Consider the following 20,763-nt stretch of genomic DNA (forward strand, 5'->3'; position numbering starts at 1 on the left):
GAGAAGGTAATAAAGTGCTTAAATGAGTCCAGGGAAAGAACAATATTATAGGATAAATTAAAACCCACATCAATGAGGTTAGTTACAACCATGCAAACCAAAAATAGTTGCAAGAAGGGGTGAATTTTATTTATTTTTTAAATTAGTAACAATGTTAAAGCTAACAACAACACTAAGGGTAATGACTATAAAATATTAGTAAATACCCCATTTTAGATCAATTTCAAGATGTATTTCCTAAAGAAATTCCAGTGTTTCCTCCTCACAAAGAGGTGGATATGTTCATAGAATTAATACTAGGGGTAGCTGCAGCATCCAAGGTTCCATATAGAATGAGCACTCTGAAATTAATTGAGATGAAGCTTCAACTCAAGGAGATGCTATACAAATGTTATATAAGGTCCAGTGTGTCACCATGGGGAGAACCCATCTTATTTGTGAATAAGAAGGATAACACACTCATATTATGTATTGATTATAGGAGACTTAATAAAGTCACCATTAAGAACAAACATCCCTTCCCACAAATTGATAATCTATCTGATCAATTGAGGGGAGGAGGAGTATAATCTGAGATTGATTTAAGATTAGGTTATCGTCAAGTGTGCATTAAATATGGAGACATCCATAAAAAAACATTTATAATGAGGTATGGACATTATGATTTTATGGTAATGCCCTTTGCGCTTTCTAGTTCCCTCACAACTTTTGTGCTTGATGAACAATGTGCTATGCCATTACTTGGATAAATTTGTAGTGGTTTTGATTCATGGAATTTTGTTCTATTCAAAGATCAAGGAGGAGCATGAAGAGAATTTAATGGCCATAGTATTATATTTGTTAAGTGAACATAATATTTATGCAAATCTTAGTAAATGAAACTTCTTTCAGTCACACATCCATTACTTGGGCCATATAGTATTAAAGGAGTCAGTAGTTGCTGATATAGAGAAGGTTAATGCCATAATGGAATGGCCAACACTGAAGAATGTAGGTGAAATTAGGTCCTTTAAGGGGCTAGAAGGCTACTACAGAAGATTCATTAAAAATTTCTCCAAGATTGACCATCCAATCATAGCCTTACAAAAGAAGGGGAAAATGCTCGAATGGGCAGCGGAATGTTCTACAAGCATCAATCAGCTAAAGAAATTGCTCACCAATGCACATCTACTAAGAATAGTAGACCTAGATAAGAATTTTGTATTGTGTATGAATGCCTAGAAGGAAGGAATCAATAGAGTATTAATGCAAGAATTCTAAGTAGTGTGTTATGAACATGTTGTCGCTGCAACAAACATCTTCCAAAATTTTTCCTATTCCTGAATTTTGGAACCTACTTAGGATCTTGCAATTGGTCATTTCATAATCACTTCTTGGCCAATTGATTCCTTGTTAATTCTTTGTGCTCCCTCTTGTGATGATCAACCCATGTCGACATCTAGTGCATGCTTTCATTGATAGTCTCTCACTTTCGAGTACGATTGTGCTTTTTTTTCGGTGATTTTTTTGAATTGTCGTTTTTGTGCACCTTCACTTTCACGAGTGTCACTTTCATGTTTTCAACTCTCTCCTTCACTTTATTTCATCCTAATCAATGTAATTTTCATGTTATCTTGTCTTTAGCATGTGTTTGTTTCACTATTGTTCACATATCGCAAGTGTCGTTCGCACTTTTCTCTTTATATAGAAAATGTTGTGTTTTGTCATGGGAAGTGTAGCTTATCATGTAATGTGGAGTTTTGGCTTATTTAAAAAACTAAATTTGGTGTTGATGAGTCCCTCTAGTCTTGTAGACATGTTTTACACTCATTTCCAAAGTTTTATGCACTTTCGCACAAGTTTCCTCACTATCATTGCAAAGTCTAATTTTAGTGTTGCAATTGGGGAAAGTTGTTGCAATTTTGTCACATTGAGGGAAGTATGTTGTTCATGTATTCTGAGTGATCAATGTTGTGTATTCAATTTTTCTAAGTGTGTGATCATGCTCAAGTGTTTTCCTTGTTCACTTTGTCTCATTGATTCCACACTTAGCCTCATCCGGAAAATTTCACTCCGGGGAAGCTTGACCTCACCCAACTTACCTGAATTGTGCATTACACAGTCTTAACCCTCAAGCCCTAACCTTTCCTCTTGGAACTATGCATTCCATAGTCACAGTGCCCAGCTTTGACCCTTGAGCTCTAGAACTTCACAATTTCTTCATCCCAGTTAGCCTTAATTGCGCACTACATAGTGTCAAGCCTAGCTTCTATCCTGACACCTTGATCTATGCAATTGTGCAATCCTTGACATTATTCTCCCTCTATAACTGCACCTTGGGAAACTTTAAGCCTCAAGACTCAAACTTGAGCCCGTGCAATCTCCCAACTTTTTCTCCTATTTGAATTGTGTATTCGGCAACTTCAAACCTCAATCTTGAACTCTTGAGTTCCACAACTGCGAATTCACTTATCACAGGGCCTCAAAACTATGCATTATGCAGTATCAAGCTTCAATTCTCCAGCTTGAGCCATTGAGTCCCTAAACTATGCAGCCCCTTTGCCGAGGCCTACATAATTGTCCATTGTGCGGTCTCAAGGCTTAAGCCTCCAATTTGATTCCTGAGTCCCTCAACTGTGAAATCCTTTGACCTTGGCTATCTTGAACTACACATTCCAGAGTCTCAAGCCTCAGTCCTAGACCTCGGCCTCTGGAACTGCAGAATCCCTGAGTTAGTCACACAATTAGTTACTAGTTCAGCCCTAAAAGGTTATTTCATGAAGCATCTTAGGCTACGGGTTTATCATAATGATGTATTCGTGTCATGAGTGGTTTACAGTCACATGTATTCTATTATGTCATGACAAGGTGATAATGAAGGAGATGAAGAAGGAGACCATGCTAGAAGACACTTAAGGAGTTAAGGAAATAAGATGATCAGTGGTTAAGAAGATGAACGAACATTGTATTACAACATAAGACCAAAGGTCAAGACTGCATGAAGATTCCATATAATTCACAACCCCTTGGAGAGTGGATATGAAAAAGAAATCATATCTCTCATGAAGATGAAGTATTGGATACATCTCTGATTAAAGACATAAATAAAAAGGAAGTAAGAAGGAAAGCTTGGCATTGCCACATCATCATGTAGTCCATGTCATCAGTGTCATGTCATGTCCTGTCATGAGTCATTATTTGCAACATCATTTGTGGATTATGTAAATTCCATATCGAAGAAATGTAATGTAAAGTGGAAGTATAAGATTCATCCATGTAATATGAAAATTCATCTAAGAATTTTAAATGTCATTGAGAATTCAAACAATCATGAGGGTAGTCCAAGAGTAACAAGGGATGTGAATAATCACCTAGTTTGTTATATATACACCCTCATTACTCATGGAAGTGAATTTTCACCTTGGGTCCTCCTACTAGGTGTTGGAGAGGAAGAAATTTGTTTTTGAGGATCAAGTGACTACTTTCATGCTCCACTATTGGGACTAGTGGTGTTCACTTCCTTGATGTATCTTAGAACTGTTACTTAACTCAGAAGCTCATTGAGCCAGTAAGATTTCATGAATATTGTAAGACCATTATTTGAATGTTTGTGATGTATGTTGTTTTCATTTGTACTAAGGAAATTGAAGTATTTTGGTGGCTTTGGTAATTATCTTGTTGAAGGTGTGTTATATTTTCTTTAACAATCCTTGCTTCCTTGTGAACTATTTCGCTAGTAGATCAATGATTCATTCATATGTATATGCATGTGTGCCTTTTCTAGATTAGTACTATTACTTATCTTTAAAGAGCACACTTTCCTCTTCATTTTTGGTAGAATGACCTTGATACTTTCCGCAGCTGAACATTTCACAAGGCATACTCACTTATCGATCCGAAAATACTCATGTGTTACTCTCTTGTGGTGAACTTTGCAGCCAAGGAAAATCTACAAGGAAATATGGTAGTCTGGTCAATACTCTAGATGGGACTCCTACTCCACATGGTGTGAGGTCTAATTGGGCCTTCACATTGGGGGGACCCCCTTCATTGACTTATTTATAGCATCATCAACAAAATGGAGCTAGAGGGGGGCCATATGACAAGTTGTGTATGTTGACTCTGTTTGAACCTCTTATCTTAAACGGCTCATCCTCAAATCATACTCCCATGGTGTATTTCTAACTTATCCCCTAGAAAACATCTAATCCACGATGATCCTCTTTATCAATTGTCTCAATTAAAGTTATGGTGAGGATGGAATGTCCATAACCAAGAATATGGATTTTCCTAAATATTGTGAATATTACGAAATTGATGATGAATATTTTGCATGTTTCTCTTTCTTCCTCACCCTTGAAGGTTGTGTTAATCAATGGTTTCATACCTTACCATCTTCTTCTATCCATTGTTTTCATCATTTCCTAAAGGAGATTCATCAATCCTTTGATAGGTATGATTACTAAGATGTTTATAAAAGGATTAATCAACTAATAATGAAGCCTAATGAATCAGTTGAGGATTTTTCTAATCAAATCCTTCACCTTTGTTATGAATTTCTTGAAGAAGGCACAGATTGAGATTTCTTCAAACAATTGTTTGAGTGTTTGGTTCATATCTATGTACATGGTGAATCTAAACCTCTTGATGTTTCTCCTTCCCCAACTCTTGTAAGTGATGAGAAAACCCTAATTTCCAAGGAGAAGCATGTTTTTACCTTTGTTCCTTGCCCTCCTTCTCCTTTTCACATCAAATTCCTAATCCATATTCTCATCCTTATTTCACTTTTCATGATTCAGATCCCATGAATGAAATCCCAGAATGACTCATGAAGCCTATGGAGAATATCATTGTTTCGATTACTCAAGTGGGTATTAACACTCGTAAATATGGTCTTGAATCTGATTTGGATACCTATCAGCCTCTACCATCTCTTTCTCATGATCCATTGTCTCATGATATACCTAATCCATCTCTTCCAAATATGAGCAAAGAACATATGCAAGGTAGTCACATTTCATAGGTATAGGAGCAGAAAGATGAAGACTCTTTTAATATTTCTTCTCTTTTTCAAATTCCTCCATGTGAATATGATGTTTCCTCATTCTTGGCTGATATTGAATCTGCTAATCATGGTAATGAATAAAATGAGATCATTTTGTTTAGATCCGTACTCTTGGGCAACAATTATTTTGATGGTGATAATTTTGTTGATGTAAGCAATGATGAATTCCCAAGTGCACCAGTTGATCTTTCAGTTTCTCATGAACATTTCAATTTGAAATATTTAGATCTAGAGTCTGATTCAGTCAAAGAATACGTTCTTGTCAAAACATCTTGTTCACCTCACTATCCCTTATTTTGTATTGTTTGTCATGTATCGACATGAAATGAAGATATTCCATTCTCTTCAAGTTCTTCACCAGATGAGTTCGCCTCTCAATTTACACAAGGTAGTGAAGTTTCCCATGATGAAAGATAAAATGATTATATCATTGAGTATCCTTTCCATCTCGTATCATCTCTTGTTTTGCATGAAGACAACTCTTTAAATCATCTTTCTCATGAAATTTCTTTGATTCATACATCTCTAGATTTGTGATCGGAAGAATCTTTCGACTTGAGTAATCTGGTTGCCAAAGTTATAAAATATTATCAGATCAATGAAAAATATGATTTCCATTCACTTAATAGTCACCTCATTATAATCAATGAAAAAAACTATCCTCACACCGTGCATGGCCTAATTCAATATACAAAATTCAAATTTACAATCTTTGAAAGTTTCGGGAGTTGTCAGGGAGTTGAAGCACTTCCACTTCCATTGATGGTTATGTCAGGATCTTCTAACTTTGGTAAGATCCAAGAACCAATTCGGGTCTTGTTTCCCTCACAAAACTCTTATTTATGCATAGTTTCACTCGATGTAAATTCCTTCTTGAAATATGCTTGACATTGCAGATATAATATCTTGAACTTTGAAGATTCGATTTCTAATCAGATTCATGTTTGTATTTCAGTTGATTCATCTCTATGAAAAATTATTTCTCTTAACTTATGTTTGTAGAGTGTGTCTCTCACAAAAACATGGAATTATGAAGTTGATTATTCTAAGGATTTTCTTCGTCCAATGGAGTCATGTGTGTCACATTATTTTGAAAACAATTAGCTCCTGATCCTTCTTGTGAATATTCTAATGCTAATATTTTTCTCGATCACAACTAAAATCCTCTTGAGTGTATGTGAATGCATGGATTATTTGACGAATTAAATTCTTCTTCACTCATCTTACCATGACTGGTTTGATGTATTTTCTATAATAACATTTCTTTTTATTTCTTTCGATGATTATGATGTTAGTGCAGTATGTATCTAGTTATAAGAAAATGGTTTTCTACACTTATCACGAGAGGAAGATGATTCGATTATGCAAAGCATTTATGAAAGTGTTCAAATTTAGTTATCCTTGTTAATTACAAAATATGAATTTGATGCTTTAATTAGACCATCTAATCATGATTCTATCTATGATGACTATCATTCAACTTACTATTTCACCATCAACACATCCAATGACACTTTTTTTTACATCATTTGATATTTATGGTTTAACATCTCACTATCTAGGTACTTGTCAAGCAGTTGAGGCACATCCACACTCACTGATGGTTATGTCAAGTACTCATTGTCTTGAAATGATTACTGAATATGATCATATTTATTTTCCCTCACAAGATTTTGATCATAATCCCATGCCTCTAATTGAAAATTCATCTTTTCAAATATTTTGGGGTTTTCAAGAGGATTTTAACGAATTTTACAATCCAATTGCTTAATGGTTGGAAAAATCTTATCTTGTAAGCTCCGTCACAACTAACAAGTCTTCATCTTTCCTTGTGCTTGCTAATGAGTTCGATGTAGACAGAAACACATTCACAAGAAACTTCTGATGTTTTTTGAATGATAATTTTCATCGAAAAGGTATGAATGTGAACTGGTTACAAGTAGTGGCTATGGCCTATATTTCCACTGTTAGGAAAGACCTTCAATTTGTTGTGTAGAATATTCAAGATCTTATATTTTCTTTTGCATATTATTTTATTTCAGTTTTAATCGATCATATTTTTGTGTATGTAGGTCAGGAGCATCTATGGTTTCTACATTTAAAATTTCATTATACGTGACCCTGACCTTCTAATTAGTTAGGTTAGCAATAGGTCTAGTTGCATATTAGTTTCCCTTGCACATGCTTCCTATACTTCTTTCTGTAGTATTTTGTGTGCTCTCTACTTTTTTTTGTCTCGCATTTGCTTGATTGGTTTAGCCTACAGTTGTTTTGTCCTTTTGATTTTATTATTGTGTCTTGTCTCATTTTCATGTTTTTTTAATAAGACTTCGCATGCAGGATGTTCCCTTTGGCTCGAATACAATGTGGCTAAACAGAAAATGGATTCGTGACACCGAAAAATTTGGCTAAGCATCAGTCCTTCTTCTTCGTCTTGATTATTCCTTGGTTGATGATGTTCTAATGGAAAATATGATCCTTGTGTAAGGGAAGATTTGTGTTGAACCATGACGTCTGTGACTATTCTAGAAACCTCACCCCTATGATCAGTTATTTATGTTTTATTGTTTTCCACACTGATCTCATTTAGGAGAGAAGGACAAAGGGAAAACATAAACAAGAAAATCAATATTATAGGTTTTATATATGCTTCTGTGAAGTAACAACCTCTTCTTCTCTCAATAAGTTGGAATACCTATTCTTCCCATAAAATGAATCAGTGCCTATACATAGTCCTATATATAAAATACATAAATAAAGGGTGAAAGAAGATAAAGGTTTCTTGCACAAGGATGTGAATAAGTCAACTTCATCGGGGTAATGTCCAGGCTCTTCGATGGTAGAGAAATGTTTATGTTCTTGTAGTGAGTTCATTCGGGTACTCTCCAAGCTTACCATTAGTGAGGCAAAACCAAAGATCAAAAAATATACTTTAGAAATCTAAAGCTCGCGAACTATGCTACCCTTTCTTGATTCAAAACATTGCAATATTGTTGGTCTTATATTTGTGTTCAAACGAAAAAGGATAGAGGGGATTGTTTCTATTCATTGGCTAAGTACGGAAGTCAGGGTAATCAAAATGATGAATCAATAGTTCCTTAAGAACTAGACCCTGCACAAAGAGTTTACTGAGGTAGAGAAGATGGAGTTCTATTAGTATGTCACTAGGTGTTGTCACCATGATCAGCATCCTCCAAAAATTTTCCTACACTTGAATTTTGAAGCCTATTCAGGATATTGTGACTGGTCGTTCTGTAGTCACTTCTTTATTTGTTGATGCATTTTTAAGTATTTTAGCTCCCTCTTGGTTATAAGAGTCAAAGTCACCTACTCACATATGCTCAGTCTCCAACTAGTTCATGAGATAATTCTTTTATGCAAGCCTGTATAGGCATAGCACAATCCATCAAGACTGTGTCTGTGTGATGATCAACCCATGTTAATAGTTAGTGCACACTTTCATTGATAGTCTCTCACTTTAGGTTGTGATTGAGATTTTGTTTCAATGAGTTTTGTGAACTGTCGCTTTTTCTTGCCTTCACTTTCATGAGTGTCACTTTCATGTTTTTAAATGTCACCTTCACTTGATTTCATCCTAATTAGTTTCATTTTCATGTTTTCTTGGCTATGTTATGTGTTTTTCTCACATTTGTTCCCATATCACAAGTGTCATTCGCACTTTTCACTTTATATATAAAATGTCATCTTTTGGCATGGGAAGTGTAGCTTATCGGGTAAATTAGAGTTTTATCTTGTTTCAAAGGGTAAATTTGGTATTGTTGTGTTCCTCTAGTCTTTTATACATGTTTTAACTCATTTCCAAATTTGTGTGCATTGGAGCACAAGTGTCGTCACTATCGTCGCAAAGTGTACCTTTAGTATCGCACTTGGGGAAAGTCATCGCAATGTCGTTGCATTGAGAGAAGTATGTTTTTCATGTATTATGAGTGATTAATTTTTTTTCTTCATTTTTTTTAAGTGCGTGATCATGCTCAATTTTTTTCCTTGTTTACCTTAGTTCATTGATTACACAATTAGCCTCATCCGGAAAATTTCACTCTCGGGCAACTTAACCTCAATCAACCTACCTAAACTATGCATTGCAGAGTATTAAACCTCAACCCTTGACCTTTCCTCTTGGAACTATGCATTTCATAGTCATAGTTCCCATCTTTAACCATTGATCTCCATAACTGCGTAATTTCTGCCTCCTAATCAGCCTTAACTACGTACTACGCAGTGTCAAGCCTTAATCTTCTAGCCTGACACCTTGAGTTGCGCAACATCATAATCCTTGATATTTTTCTCCCTTTAGAAATGTGCATTGGAAAAATTCAAGACTCAAGCCTCAATCTTGATCCTATGAACCCCTCAACTATGTATTCTCCCATCTTTTTCCCCTGTTTGAATTACGCATTAGGAATTTCAAGCCTCAAGCTTGACCTTCTAAGTTTCCCAACCACTTATTGACTTATCCTAGGACCTAATAACTGCACACTACATAGTCTCAAGCCTCAAGCCTCCAAATTGGGCCATTGAGACCCTAAACTATGCAGTCCCTCTACCTAGGCCTCCAAAACTATGCATTGCAAATTGTCAAGGCTAAAGTCTCCATCGCGAGTCCTTGAGTCCCTCACCTACACAATCATTTGAACTTGGTCATCTTGAACTACACATTGTGTAGTCTCAAGCCTCAGTCTCAGACCTTCACCTCTGAAACTGCACAATCCCTGAATCATTCACTAAATTAATCACTAGTTCCAACCCTGACAAGTGATTTCATGAAGCATCTTAGGCTAGGCATTTATCATGCTGATTCAATCTTGTCATGAGTGGTTTATAGTCACAGGTATTCTATTATGTCAATAAAATATGATGACAAAGGATATGGAGAAGGATACCATGCTAGAAGACACTTAAGGTTCTGAAGAGATAATATGATCATTAGGCAAGAATATGAAGGAACACTACATTACAAAAGAAGGCCAAAGGTCAGGACCGCATGAAGACTTCATTTGATTGACAACCCTTTAGAGGTTGGATATGAATAATAAAGAATATCTCTCATGAATATGAAGTATTGGATACACCTCATATTGAATACATAAAGAAAGAAGAAGCAAGGGCATCTTGGCATTGCCACATCATCATGCAATCCATGTCATATGAGTCATGTTATGTCTTGTCACAAGTCATTATTTTGCACATCATTTGTGGATTATGTAAATTAAATATTGAAGAAATTTAATGCAAATTGGAAGTCTAAGAGTCATCCATTTAATATGAAATGTCATGTAGGAAGTTGAAAGGTCATTGAGAAGACAAACAATCATGAGGGAAATCCAGGAGTAACAAGGGATCTGAATGATTACCCCATTTGTTATATATACATCCTCATTACTCATGAAAGGGAATTTGCACCTTGGGTCGTCCTACTAGGCATTCAAGAGAAAGATAGTTTTTTTATAGGAGTGAGTCACTACTTTAATGATCCATTGTTGGGGCTAGTGGTTTCCACTTCCTTAATATACCTTGGAACTTTTACTTAATTCATAATCTTGTTGAACCAAAACACTTTATTGCATATGTTGTGAATATTGTAAAACCTTTCCTTGAATTTTTGTGATGTATGTTTTTTTCATTTCTACTAAGGAAATTCAACTATTTCAGTGGATTTGGTACTTATCTTGTTGAAGGTGTGTTGCATTTTCCTTAACAATTATTGCTTCCTTGTGAACAATTTCATTGGTAGACCAATGATTCATTCATATGTATATGCTCGTGTCCATTTTCTAAATTAGTACTATTACTTGTCTTCAAAGGGCCCACATTTCTCTTCCCTTTCAGTAGAAGAACCTTGATACTTTCCACAGTTGAACATTTCACAAGGCATACTCACTAATCTATCTAAAGATACATGTGTTACTCTCTTCTGCTAAAATTTGTAGCCAAGGAAAATATATAAAGATATATGTCAGATGGGTTGATACTCTAGATGGGGCTCCTACTCCAAATTGTGTGAATTATAATTGTGACTTCATGTCAAGAAGATCCCATTGGTTGATGTATTTCCAACACTATCAATAGAATAAAGGAAACTAAATGAGCATGAAAAAAACTATGTAACTCAGGACTTCAAATTGGCTGCCATCATCCATGCATTAAAAATGTGGAGTCATTATCTCCTTGGAAGGATATTTATTTTAGTGACTAATCATGGAGGGATAAAGTATTTATTTAATTATCCTAAATTGAGTGCCAGGAAATCTAAATGGCTCACCAAAATTATTGAGTTTTATTTCGAAATTAAATTTACATAAAAGGAAAAGAAAACCGATCTATTGATGCACTTAGTAGGAGAGTGAAAATGTGTCATGTAAAAACCATGAGTTCTTATGGAACCAATATTGAAGAAAGAATTAAAATATGAGGGAAGCATGACGGAAAACATCAATAAATAAAGGAAAAGCTACAACACGAGTTTGAGTATGTGAAGGACAAGGAGTGTTACCTCATAGAAGGTGGATGGGTTAAATTCAAGAATAGAATCTTCTATTGAATGGAATCATTCTAAAGAAGCAAATATTAAAGGAGTTTCATGAAAATCCATATTCCAACCACCCAGGTTACCAAAATACTAAAACAACCATTAATAAATGTTATTATTGGCCTGGTTTAGAAATAAAGGCAATTAATTTTATTTCTACGTGAATCGAGTGCAAGCAAGTCAAGGTCAAGTTCAAGCACCCAACTAGTTTATTGTATAACATTCCCATTATATAATGGAATGGGAAGTGATCTCCATGGATTTATTAGAGGGTTTCCATGGACATCTAAACAACATTATGCAACCATAGTGATTGTTCACAAATTGAGAAATGTGGCTCATTTTTTTGTAGTCAAATATACTAATTTAGCAAGGGATGTGGTGGTCAAGTTTTCATAAAGGAAGTCATAAGATTGCATGGAGTTCCCAAGAATATTATCTTGGATAGCGATGCAAAATTTAATTCAAAGTTTTGGAAATATTTATTGGTAGGCTTGGGGAGAAAGTTGGATTTTAGCACAACATGTCATCCACAAACTGATTGTGAAAGTAGAGAGAGCCGATAGAATCCTTGAGGACATGCTAATAATGTATCTAATGCACTATCCAAGGAAGTGGGAAGAATACCTTCCACTTGTACAATTTTAATAGAAAATAGGTACCAAGAGTCTCTAAAAATGAGCCCATTTGAAGCACTTTATGAGATGATTTCTAATACTCTTATCAGCTACAATGATCTAGTGAATATGGTTCTAATTGCACATGATATGTTGAAAGAATGGAACGCGAAACATAAACTATCAAAAGGAATTTTAAGGTGACACAATACAAGAATAATATCTATGAAAACCAACATAAAGTGCATAAAATGTTCAAGGTTTGTGAGGAGGTGTATTTATGCATTTGGCCCATGTAGATCTCATCAATAATAGGGTAATGTGCCAAGATTGTACCACGCTTTTGTGGTCCATTTGAAGTTATTGAAAGGATAGGGCCAATGGCCTATAAGCTAGTATTATCACCATTACTTAAAGTTCATGATGTTTTCCATGTGTGTTTTCTTAAAAGATATGTATAGCATGATAATCATGTGATTGATTTGTTTGTGCTATAGGTAGAACCAGAGGGAGATTTATACACAGAACCTCTATGCATCTTGGACCGGAGGAAGCTCCTAATTTAGAATCAAGTAATAAAGAAATTCAAAGTGCATTGAAGGAAATTTGAGCCCAAGAAAGCCACATGCATAATGGATGATCAAACGTAGGTAATGTATCCATTTTGGTTTGCTTCCTAATGAAAATGTAAATAAATTTGTAAGTATTCTAAATATTTTTGTATATAAATATCCAAATCAGTTGTGCTTGTTTTTAAAGCGTGTTTTCATTTTTTGTTATGTTATAGAATACTGAGGATGGATTTCTTCCAAGGACAAGGGGCCCGTGATATCCCTTGGCTACTTTTCCCTTGTTGTAATTACTATGATTATTTGTTATAATGAAATGGGTTGAGTTTGGGACACAAATTTCCAGAGTTGAGGAAGGATATTTCTTAGAATTAGAAGGAAGCTTGAGATGATTAAATGATAGCCAAAGGAGCCTAGCAAGTGTGCCTAAGAATATGGATTATATACATTAACTCAGTAGATAATAAGGATAGAAAACATCCCTCTTACAATAATATAGAAGCAAGAAGGGACAACAATTTAAAGAGGACATGTCATGCTATTAAGTAAATTAATGAACAAGAGTGTATGGGGGAGAGGAGGTTGTCTATTGTAATAAGAAAATAATAGAAAATAAAACTAAGAAGGGTGTGGGGAGACAACAGGCACATGACATCACTTCACAGACCTAGAAAATCATGAATACATAGGGAAAACGATTGTAAAGGTATGAAAGGAAAGGAGGTGAGAGATCATAGAGGGATATAATGAAGAAATGAGGAGACTGACCATCATGGACTTGTGAAGAGTTTGAGAGGATATTAACCGTGGGAGGGAGGGAAAAGAAGGATTTTTGCATTGTTGCATAAAGAAGAAGATTCATATTTTAGTTGAGAAATGAAATCTAGAAGAAAATCTCTTGGGTGAGGGATTTTCACCTATGGATTCCCTGACTAGATGGAGGGTGGGGATGGTTAATATTTGGTTTCCCTTCAAAAATATGGTGGAGGCTTTCCTCTTAGATTCTTGGTAAGGAGTGTTATATATATTTATTTCTCTTTTTTTCTAGTTTCATTACAGTGTGTTCTAGATTTCCAATCATGAGTGGAGCCACTGTGGACATTACTTTGAGGTTGCAAGTCAAGAACTTATGCATTCCCTTGTTTGGTTATGTAACCACCCCTCCCATATTTACCAACTTTCACCAGAATACCGGGGTAAACATAAGCTAAATACTACTATGACATGAATCAACTTCCAAAGTATAATTAAGGAAGTGGTAGTGACAAACCATAACTTTACTGACCTTCCTCAAGATCTACGGGACTTCTAGGAGATAAAAAACCACTCTAGGTGCCAACACCCTAAGCTAACTTGCATTCTTAGTCACATGGACTCCCATTCGCTTGGATAACAAGGCAATCTAGTATATATAACCCTCCAGTCTCATAGAGAAACCTACCTCCTATCAACTATTCCCAGTTCTGAGGATGCAACCCTAGAATTTGAGCCACTCTTTTAGGACTATTCTCTAGACCTCTACAAAGAACTTGATAAGACTTTCTAGAATAATTAATGACAGAAGGAAAAATCCCTTAATGTAAAACTTGATCAATTAATTGACCTAACTAGGCCTAACCATGACATTCATTTCATCAAACATATATTTAACATGAAATCTAGAGGTCATGAATGTATATCTGAACATAGGGATCTGATACTTATTTGAGAATCATGAAGAAGGTATAATTCCATGTCACAATAGCTATAATAACATCTATTAGGTCGTGCATTCGATAACCATTCATTTACCAATCAAAACATTGTAAGAGCCATAAATAGAATATGTCATAAAACCATGATTATAACCAACATATAACCAAAATAATAACAATGATAGAACAAACATCAAATCCACATCATAAAAAATAAATTTACTCATAAATACAAGAGGAACTTAGAGCTCTTATTAACATATGAAAAATCCAACAAAGTCATGGATTTCCATGTACCACCCAACCATAGATAGACTTGAACAAAATCTTTCTTTCAACCAAGCACCCCCGTGCCATATTCCAAGAATGAATGTGGGATATCATGGGATAAAATAATGCATAAAGAATCAAGGGAATATAGATTTTAAACCACCTCCACCCCCAAAATACTGTGATCTCACCTAAACTGGTCTTGAGACCACAAAACCAAACCAATCTTGGATTCCTCGGAATTCCTTCACCATCCCTAGAGGAATTTTCCTGTCTCCACCCACATGTTGAGGGCTTCCTGGAGAAAACCATTGCCACCCCCAACATTTGGGATTTTATTGGGACCACCTCACCAGGGTCCAAAACCCTCAATAAATCTAAATCTTAACCAATAATGAATACCATCACACCATGGTTACCCAGGAATTGGCAATGCAAGGTTGAAACCACTGTCACACTAGGCCAAACCCAAGCCAATGATAGAAAAGTAACCAAATATGTAAATTCATGTACCATGCATTCACAAACCATCTAGGAAATCATACATACATCTTGATACCTACAATTATTCATGTTGAAGTTGCTTGATCCAACTCTTCCTTTCTTATCCTTTTCTTTCCTTATCCTACCTTTTCCTTCCTTCACTTTCCTTGATTTCCTTGCGTTTCCTTACTTTCTTTCTCCCCCTTGGTGCTCTTCTCTCTTTGAAGCTAATTCCAAAGTAAAATTGATAAAAGTCCCCAAACTAATGCTCTAATGCCTTTTTATTTTTTATGCCTCTAATGTCTTCATTTTCTCAGTATTTTCCTTAAATTTCCTCCTCATGCAAAACTATGACCATTCATCTCCCTTTCCTCCTATTTTCCTTTATTTTCATAAATAAATGTTAACAGTGCCACTTTTCCTTTTCAAAGCCTTTTCCAATTTCCTTACCCATAATAAACAACAAGTGATGCCCACTAGGTTGTTTTCCCCATCATTCAAATTGGAATAAGTGTCCCATGACCTTGACTTTATTTTGCCTTTATTAAATTTATTACATGAAATTTTAACACGAGGTTGTTATAGACCCCACTTCCTTTGGGTAACACCATCCTCAGTGTTTTATGACACCTATAAGACTACTGAAACCAAAACATACTTCCCATGGAGCTTTATAACTTAGCTCAACGTAGTATTTACAACGAACAACTTGCTCAAAATCAAATCCATCATGAAAAACATGACAACATGACAACCATACCACTTATTTGAGCTTTATAACACAACTCATTGTGGTATTTATAATATAAAACAATACATAAATATGTATATGTAAAAAAAAAAAAATTCCTTCTACCAACAAATAATGAAGGATACATAGCTTACATCTAATCATCCATCTCCCATGTTGCTTCATCGAGCCCAAAGTTCTTCCACTGCACCTTAACTTTCTCGATTGCTCAATTATGGAGCATGAGTTGTTTTTTTTCCCACATGCACTGACGTTCCCACTGAAATTATCCTTTTAGTTCCACTTGCAATACAGACCAATCAATCACATGATCAACATCCTTCACATATATTTTAATAAATGAAACAAGGAAAACATCATGGACCTTGATTGTTGGAGTCAGTGAAAGTCCATAAGCCACTGGTCCAATCCTCTCAAGGATATCGAAAGGACCACAATACTGAGGTGGTAACAAAGCACATGATCCAATCCTCAAGGATATATTCTTGTGCTTATTTCATAAGTACACATGCTCCCTAACCAGAAACTCTTTAAATTCCTTGTGTTGATATGCATAACTCTTCTGTCTATCTTATGTTTCCTTTAGATTATTCTTGATAACCTACATTTCCTATTCCATCTCTACCAACATGTCTAGTCCTATCAGTACCCTATTCACTTGATCACTCCAACTAATGGGAGTATTACAACTCCACTCATAAATTTCCTCAAACGAACTCATCCTAGGTGACTCTTGATACCCATTGTTGTAAGAAAACTCAACCAGCGGAAGACACTCTTCCCACTTCCTTTGCTGGTTCATAACGTACATCCTCAACATATTCACCAGTATCATGTTGAAACTCTCTACCTATCAATCTTTTTGTGAATGATAATTTGTATTGAAGGCCAACTTTGTACCTAAACATGAAAATAATTCCTTCAAAAACCTGGAAGTGAACTTGGAATCTCTATCTGATTTGATGTTCTTATGAATACTATGCAATCTCACTATCTCCCTAATAAAGATCTAGGCTACCTCTCCTGCTAAATTAGAAGTCTTCACTGGAATCAAGTGAGCTACCTTGCTCAGCCTATCAACCACAACCATGATGGAATCTGTTAGGTACCAATAATACTAGTGTATTCCCTTATTATTATTATCATTGTAGCTACTTATTGTTATTGTTGTGACCATGTATTCCCCATATTTTATTATTATGACCCCATATACTTCTATATACAGAAAGGTCTTGTCATATGTATCATACAAGAATTTTTCATTTGTGTAATGTAAAAGTGGTTTCCCCCTCGAATAGGCTACTTTTAAAGTCATTTATCTATCTGTTTCTTCTACTTCGTGAGTTGGTTGCATAACAATTGGTATTAGAGGTTTGGATTCTGGGGTTTGGCTGCTTCAATCAGGCCATCGTGGAATTTTCTCTATAATGTTTTCTCTATGAAGCTTCAAAAGTTGAAATTAAAACCCATTTGAGCCAAAAATGTGATGAACCTCATGATCTAATTTTAGACCTTGTGTTGCTATATGTTAGGAGATATGAACTAAGGAACTTAAGTTTTTTTAAGGCTCCCGAATCCAATCTCAAACAGGTCAACTTGGGAAAATCGTCATAACTTTCTCTCTAAGCATCAGATTCAAATTCTGTAAACTTTTACATGAGGAGGATGGACTTTTCTTTGTTGGGTACCATTTTCAGAGCTGAAGGTTGAAACAGTGACACGTGGCACACCGTACACTTTTTCTCTGCTGAACTAGTCTATAATTAGGTCATCGCGGGAGATTGAGGATAAATATTTCTTGAAGAATCCAATCGCATTCAGACTTTTTAGGTTAGAAACAGAACTCATAGGGATATCACACACCAAAATTTTAGAACTTTGAGATCTAAAATTACAGAGTTACAGTCATTTAAAGATCGATATCTTCCAGAGAAAAAAGAAAAAAAGGTGTGTAGTTTTCATTAAAATTTCCATAAGTTTTGTTTGAGAAAGTAGTTTGAAGCAATTCAAATGGAAATGTGAAGCATAATTATCATTCATTGATGACCCAAAGAAAGAAAATGGAAACAGATAGTAAGCAACCTGAAATCTCTACTATGACACATGAAGAAGAGGAAGAAATGCAACATGATCTATCAAAATTATGAGACCAAATGCAACAAATCTCGCTCTCACAAAAAGTAACTGAAGCTAAGATGGATGGTTTAAAGAATGGAATGGAAGATAATATGGATGTCATGGAGTCTAAGATGAGTGGTATAGAAGTAAAAATTAAAGGAAACATGGAATATTTGAAGATAAATTTGACAAAATTGCTACAAGAAATTCTTACTAATGGCAAAAGGGTAGTAAAGGAAACTCATGATGAGAACAAAAGAAATGTTAGTCATGATTTCATAGACTCTAACATTGAATTGAAAACCCACCATGTTCCAAGGATCAATATGAGTAATTTTTACGGCAAGGATGCAATAGCATGTGTTAGTGTCAGTCAGTTCAAAATGTCACCAATGATCAAATATGCTCTTACAAAGTGTTGTTAGGGTGTCAAGTGAATTTTTTGTCATTTCAGTGAATCTTCTAATAAAAATTTGGTCACTGGTTATTGTGTCTAGGTCACTACTACTCCCTTCACTTACTCATGGTCTTCATCACTCATCATGGTCATTGTCTTCTTCAAGGTACCATATCTTCATTTAAATGTCTTGGGTCATGAAATGGTTAAATTCCTCATTTTAGGTCATGGTCTAGGGTTTCACTCCATGTGTCATCATGATACCATATGTAAAAAAAAAAACATGCCCATCATGTGATTTAGTCGGTAAAGGGGGTTAGTAGCTTAGGGAAAGGAAAATAAAGGTAAAGATAATGTTTTACTTCAAATAAGACAATGATGCAGTACACTACCTCATCTCATCATTTCCCGTAGGGACATTTTTTATTTAGAATATGTTTCTGACCAAATGGAGAATAATTTTACAAAAGAAAAAGAGGGTTTCTCCAATTATAGTCCAAGGAAGAAAAAATTAAGCACAGGTTTTATGATTTGATAGAAATACCCAAAATACACTTGCAATGGGAGATTTGTTACACTTCTGAAAAGATTGACCTCAAGACACTTTATCAGGGATTTGGAGCAGGTGTTGGTAGTGTTTGAGGACTCTATTGTGTAGTATACATAACAATATTTCCAACCATACAACTTTCAGCCCAAAAATCCTCCAGGACACTAGTCAAAAGTTCTCTCCAAGCTGGCATTGCACTTTTATCATAGACACCCTGCGTTTTGGAGTGACCTTGGGAAAATATTTTTTTCTCCCTACTAGAGTGTCCAAATTACATTCTTAGGGTGCTCATCTTGTAGTAGACTTCAAGATATTTCCAAATAGATATCAAGTTCACAATTGGTAGCAATTTAAGGCCTCCAAAAGTGGGTTGGAAGATGGGAATTGTGCACGGAGAACCTGTGCTACATTTCCAGAGGAGGCATTGCACGCAGAAGCATTGTGTTGCACCTTGGTGCTGCGCACCAGTGAACTGCACTAGGCATGGGACAAAGTCTCCAAAAAATCATCAAAAATCACTCAAATAAAAACTTCAAGTCTGAATTCCATTTTCTTCATCCTCTAAGCCTCATAAAACATAAGTACACTCATTTTCATTCCCTCTCTTCCTTTGTAAAAATAAACAAAATTATTTTGATTTTAGTCCTCTAGGATTTTCTATGAGTTTCATGTTTTGAGCTTGCAAATGATTAGTTGGAGCTTTGAAAACATAAAATAACTATCCCTATGCCTCTATTTTCATGTAACTCATCATCCGCATTCACCAACAAACCATTTCCCTTCATTCCACTTCACCTCCCTACAAACCCTAGCCCTAATCTATCAAATTGGGCAGTTTCCCTAGCTAGGACTACGTTTAAATCTCCTAGTTCATCTCCCTCATTCATTTCCCTTCATTTAATCTCCTTAGGATTCATAAAACCCCTGTCCATCTCCCAAAATTTCCCTACTCCCATCTCCCTTCCCTAACTCCCGCATTTCACCACTTCAATCACTTTTCACTATTTTTTCCCTTTTCCTATCATCAAGGGTTTTAAAAATGGAAGGAGACACTTCACCATTAGACAAAATAAAAAATCATAAATGGGGGCATATTCTGATGTATGAGCCCAAAAATTGCAATGAGATCAATTCTTCACCATTCATAACACAATGATTTGAAGATGTCAATTGCTTAGGGTTTTGTCAAAGAGTGGAAGAGATAATTTTTCATGAGTAGCTCACTCATTTGATTGCCATCAATTTGAAAGGAGAAATGGCCACCATTGCAAGGATTGATTTCTAATGAGCCTAGGTATTGCAGCAAGAATGTTGCAACTCCAAGGGCTACCAACTTTACTTATCAACCCAGGGTTTGTACAAACTTGGAGGTGACAGTTCTATATGCACAAGTAAAACTGAATGTACTACCTGTTGTCATTGCCCATCTGGTAAGAGACCCCAAGGGTTCCAAGATAGACTTCTATAGGGTCAGAAGAAGATTGATTTTGATGGAATAAGAGAAAATCTATTCTAAGGGAGAGCTACTCTACTACAGTAATGAAGTAAACAACTTGTAATGCTAACTCACAACAGACCCTAACTAACCAATTAAACAACTATGCTAAGCATAATTACTAGATCAATCACTAATATAATGCTAATTCTCTGAGTTACAATAGTAAAAGCATCAAAACTACACTAAGAGGTAAGAAAAGGAAACTAAGCTAAGTTTATGTTTAGG

Source organism: Pinus tabuliformis, chromosome 8, assembly GCF_031772625.1.
Source record: "Pinus tabuliformis cultivar Carrire ecotype Pingquan chromosome 8, CPIR1, whole genome shotgun sequence".
In the NCBI taxonomy this organism is placed as follows: Eukaryota; Viridiplantae; Streptophyta; class Pinopsida; order Pinales; family Pinaceae; genus Pinus; species Pinus tabuliformis.